The sequence below is a fragment of the Perissodus microlepis genome, chromosome 6 (assembly GCF_051167445.1).
Source record: "Perissodus microlepis isolate ML-2025 ecotype Zambia chromosome 6, ASM5116744v1, whole genome shotgun sequence".
Taxonomy (NCBI): domain Eukaryota; kingdom Metazoa; phylum Chordata; class Actinopteri; order Cichliformes; family Cichlidae; genus Perissodus; species Perissodus microlepis.
The window spans coordinates 23348676-23354675 of NC_140466.1; positions in this window are offsets into that span (position 1 = coordinate 23348676).

Genomic DNA, 6000 nt, shown 5'->3' on the forward strand with positions numbered 1-6000 from the left:
AGAGAGAAAGAGAGAGAGAGAGATAGAGAAAGCATGTGTCAAAGTCCTGACAGCCATCAAGGCAGTACGGTAGTGCTGACATAAATATTTAACACTGAGGGGCAACCTACAGCATGTCATGTCACGGCCGTGATTAGGGTGAACGGTGACCCCCTCTCAAATAACATGGTTTCATGTTGGAGAGTGGTGGAGGGTGGGGTGGGGTGGGGGTGGGGGGGGGGGGCACGTGTCAGTGCTTCATAGACTCCATATCAGAGGACGGACGATGCTCCCTTTTAACCCTCATTTCCATAAAGCCATTCCTTTGGAACAGTGTTCCCCACAGGTCTCGACTCCCCACCTGCTTATTCTCCGTTTCTAGGTGGTGCCGAATCCTTGCAGGGCGAGCTGTCTGTGAGAAGATTAGGCCTGTTGGATAGTGTGTTTGTTTGTGTGTGTGTGTGTGTGTGTGTGTGCACGCGCATCGCTCGACATTAGACCTCTTAAGAGCCTGATGGCGTAGGTTCAGGAGGAGAGCTGTTTATCATTCAGCCAACATCATTTGGTTGTTTCTTATCGATTGGTTCAAAAATGTTTTTCCAATGTTATGTCATTGTTTGCAGACCGTCAAGGGTGAGCCCCCCTGTGAATAATTCCAACCTTAATTGGAAAGAAATCCATACATGAAACTTAACTTGCGCACGGGATCACAGTACCTTGAAGAAACAATTACAAAGCATAGAGAGGTAATCAATGGGCAAGCCTCACCATGAAATGTCACCAGATGAAATTGATAGGGCCCTGTAGTGTTAGCTTTTATTAATGGCTTTTCCCAAACTACAAAGGAACTAAGGAGCAATTAAAGACAGCACAAAGGTGGGCAAAAGTGACGTATTCCTTATAAGGAATAAGGAATAAGACATATTCCTCCATATAATAGAGTCCAGTATTTAATAGACACTCATTTCTTAAATACAGTGGTTTTATTCCTTAATCCCTGTAGTGTCTAATTAGAGTTTATAACTATTCTAATAATCCAGTGACGTGTTGACGCGTTAATACAAGTGATGCATACATACAAATGAAAATACAAGTCTATGGGAAAATGGCCTCTGGTGGAACCTGAATTTGCCACTGAATTTATGGGCTTAGCTGCTCATTATGATCCTTCTATGTAAAATTAGGTAATTCTAAGGAGGATTAACCAGATTATCCTTGTTTCAAAACACTGTGATAGTGATGGCAGAAATTTAAAAAAAAAGTGAGTGTCATCAGGTTATGTAGGATATGTCCATGCTGTGTGCTGTGGATACAGCTGACATAGCTATAATTATATGGAGCAGCCTAGTAGTAATATAACAATCATACTTTGTTATTGTATGCAGTACCATGGTGCACAGCATGAGTAAAGAAATACCTCTGCATTAGCAGGTGGCACAAATGTAATGCAGTGTTTAGGTTTGAATAGTGTTGAGAACAAAAATCATTAAAATATATCGTGTTGGTTTTAGACATTTTCATGCAGAAATGTTATATACTACACTTTGTCATAATCAAACAGAGGCATGTTTTGCCAATACACATTTTTCTCCACTGAAGAGAATACAAAACTGCAAACAAAAAAAGTTGGACACAAGTCATCTGACTATAACAAAAGTCTTGTTTTTTTCAGCCACAAAAGTAGGACAGAAGCACTTGACACTGTATAATTTACCTTGAGCACTTGGGAGTTTACTCCTTTTCCAGTAGGCTGAGCTGATAGCTCTTCCGGTAGATGACATATTACACCAGTTCTGTGGTCATGCCCAGGCTCCATCTCTCCAGTTCTTTGTTCAGTCACAAATCATTCTGTGGGCTCCCTTAAGTGCATCCGTGTTTGTTAAGTGCCCAGACCATAGACTGTGGTGTTAATCCAATTTGCCCTTAACATTTTTTTGAGCAGTTGCCATGTGGTTGGGTGGTTAAAGGAGGATAGTGACACACCTGGGAGAAAATGAAATAATTCTCCCAAGATACAGGAAAGGGATGAGCTTGAAACAAACAACACAAGAGGGGATGAAGATGGGCTGTGAGTGCTGTTACCTGTCCCTGTAGTCGTTTACACTCTCTCAAACACATAGAGGAGGACACACTCATACACACTTCGTCACATTTAGTGAGAGACAAAAGTCTCTCATTAAATTTTAATGGCAAGCCTTTTTAGGCCAGCCCTATTGTCTTTCCCATTAAAGTCTCAGGGATACCGGTGTCTCTCTAGTGAACGGTGACAATAGAGGGCCCTCATATGCTTTCCTCCCCATCTCTCTAGCAGGGAGACGGAAGTGGGATGTTATTATTATTTCATGCCTCAGAAGAGTCCAGTGCTCACTTTAGGGCTTGGTCACAGTAGTGGAGCATCCTGCTTGGGGAATGCTCTGAGAGGTGCTCTGAGTGCACATACATTGTTCACTTCAGGTTGTGTGCCATTTTCTTACGTGCCCCCTGAGCGGAAGAGAAGCGTTGTTATTTCAGCCTTGTTTGGCATGGTAAGACAAGAAAAGCATTTAGTTCTCCAGAGGAGGTCAAAGGTGACCCCTGAGTAATGGACATCCAAAGCGTAAAGTCCTGTTCATATGACCCACGCGGCAAAAAATATACACAAAATACGATCTAAATTACAGCCGTATGTGTAAAGTACGGCAAACTTTACAGCTGCGTTTATAAGCCTCAAGGCCATCGAGACCAAAGCCTGTGTGTAAAAGGGTGCGCAGGACTCAGAACAGAAACAGGTAAAACAGGGTTTCTTGGGAGTCTTGCTCTCAGTTCACAAGTATAGAAAGATCTTTACTTTTATGGCCATTAATTAATCTCTACTTAAGTGTTTTACATAGCCACTAACTACATATTCTCAATACCAGAACTGTAAGACACTGTACTGCCAATGAAAGTCTATCATCACACCCACCTGGCAAATAAATCACAGGCTAAAAGACTGACTTGGGAAATATTTAATGCAATGGAGGTAAGGAGGAAAGACTACTATATAAATAAACTTTTTCATGGTGCTGATGGGTTTCTGCCAATGCCTTACTTAAGTTGAGCAACTACTGAGCCTGTTTTACATGGATTTTTAAGATGTTTTTATCCGAGTTTCATCCAGTAAGTTCTCTTTGAAACCTCGCTCAGTATTTCACTATGGTAAGCACCCTCTGATGTGACCAACCATGGAAGCTCCACTAACACCACGTCTGTTCAAGACGGACCAATCGCTTCAAGGACACGGAAAAGTGGAAGAGAATGGATGGATAAACATCTAAATTAATTTCCTCTCCCAATAAAATGTTAGCAATTTTGTATGAAGTGTAATTTTTATGGATTTTTTTGTTTTTTGGTGGAGATGTGGTAAACAGGGTAAGAGACATGCAAGGTAGCACAAACAAAAGCTACTCAAATTTACTTTGTGTATTTTGCAGGAAATCTGTAAAACCTGTTTTGCGTGTTAAGTTTGGCAGGGAATTACCCCCATAGGTTTGACTCTGTTTCCTTTGGCCACTTAAATGTTACCATTTTATGGATAATGGTGTTTTTTTGTATCATGTCTATCTAAACAGCAGTATCTCTTTCATTATAACCTTCAACCTCTCTTCCTCATGTCAGAGCCTCTTACAACATACATTTTCTGAAAACGTATCACAGACTGATTCAGATTATCCACATGCATGGATAAAACTAAATGTCATAAACACCTACTATACTGCGCCTGCTTAAATTATAAGACAATTAAATACTTTAATTGGAAAGGGACTGTTATTTGCCTTTGAAAGTCCCCTTTTTATACAGTACTCATACTCCAGAGCATCTGATAAAACTTTAATGATGTTTACATCTGATTACTTGGGAGGCTATTAAAGGCATTCTGGTCATTAGACCACACCTTTAATTGAATTCCTGGAATATGTGTATGCTATGAGAGAAAATGGCATTGTAAGGTGTAACTGGTAGTTTAAAATGGTTTAAAATGTCTTCTGGTGTTATATGACTGTGCCCATAGGTGTCTATGCAGACTAATCACTGGGTTTCATGGCTGCTGATATTATTATAGATCCATATTTATGTTTGCAGATATCTTTGGCCTTTAAAAAAGTATTTATTCAGATGTAACACAACATGAAAGATCATGTTATTATTATTCATCTTTCCAGACGTTATGCATCTTGTCCCACAAATTTAAACACAGGGCTAGATAAAATCCTGCTTTAGGCATAATGAGAACTTGACTGAATGATGGTTTAATCTCAAAATACAAAATGCTGTCATCCACAAGTCACTAATTTTTAATAACTGATACACAATTTAGCTAATTTATTTACATGAATATAATTATATTTCCATTTCCTGCTGAGCCTTTTGTGACTCAAGATAAAGATGGTTACTGTCTTGAGCTGTCAGCTTCCAGTTTTTGATTTCCTCTCGCATGTAAAGGTAGCACTTGATTCTTTGGTTTAAAAAAAAAAAGATAGACAAGAATGCAAACATAAGCAGGACCAGTAATAAAATGCTACGCAATATCTTTTTTCCCTTTGTCTTGGCCAAAGGAATCAAACTACAGGTTTAAAAATCATCACCAGAAAAGAGAAAGCAGATTTGACCGAGCCTTCAATTTAATTCTGAATTATAAATTTATGTATGTATTCCTCAGTTACAACCTTTCAGCGGCCGTTGTTTAGGAAGTTGCGATTGTTAGGTGCTTGCACGTTCTGAAGACGTCTGAGGGTATAATTAATGAAAAATAGACTAGCTGTGACCTTTGAGCAAAGTGATTGACACAGATAGACAGTTACAATCTTTTAACCTTCAGAAATGTCAAGATAAACCTAAACCTTGTGGCTAGGCCCACTGACACCTGGCCTCCCTCCTCTCTCAGCCTGCATGCCACAGTATGAGTCTCCTTATGCTTACTATCACCATATTGATTTGTTTGTGAAGAGGCTGTGGTGCCTATTAAATATTCAGAGCTTGTTTTTTTTTTTCCTCCCCTCTTTCACCATCACTTTATACTAAAAACCAATTTGTCTCCTTGACTCTTTGTAAGTCGTCTTCTGCTTACAAGTTGTAGAAACATGAAGGCAAATCCTTTCCAACATTAATTTTTAAATCTCTATTCTTTTGAATCTCTAAATCCCTTTAGCTCCTTTGGCAGTTAGCTCATTTTGTCTGAAGCAGTGCTTCAAATAATAATGTGAATAGCCCCCGCATACTTACACTTCTGATAACTATCACTGTCTGCATTGTTACTCTGTACTCTGAGGTACTTCATAGGAGGGACTATCCCATCCACTCTTGTAATTGATTCATAGGATCACGGTTGGATTTTTCCATAGTGAAAATATCAAAGACTGAAGATATCACAGCCACAGAGTCAACTTCATCCACACTTCTGTCAGACAACTCAAATTTTCCTCATATTGATTTTAGAGGGCGGCGAAACTTTTCCCTTTTTCTGCTTGTTGTTTGTTGTTTTGTTTCAACAGAACATTGTTAAAACAGTAAAAAAGTAGCTGAGGCAGATTAAAGCGCCCTTTTTTTAAAAAAAACAACAACTTTTTTTTCTCATTCTTAATTCCGATGTTCCCAGTAGAGCAGAGACTGACATCTTTGCTGCCGTCTGAGTGATTAGGTGTGGCTGCGGAGGCCAGCTTCCTACCCCCGTCTTCAGCAGGTCCTAATTTCATGTGAGTAGCTGAAAGGATGTGTTTGCGTTTATTTGCGCCTTTTATGTCAAAAAACTTCAAAGGCGCCCCTCTCCTCTTCACCTATCATCAGTGACAGATAGCGTACCCTGGGAGAGAGAGTGAATCAGTATCTTTCTTTATTTATTTGCTCTCCATCAAAGACGAAATACATCACACACTGCCCCCCCCCCCCCCCCCCCCCCCCCCCCCCCCCCCCCCCACAAGAAAAAGGAAAAAAGTAAAATAAAATAAAGGAGCAGGAAGCTGATATTAAGAGGGCTGCAGGTGAGGGGAGTCCGTTAATATGTTA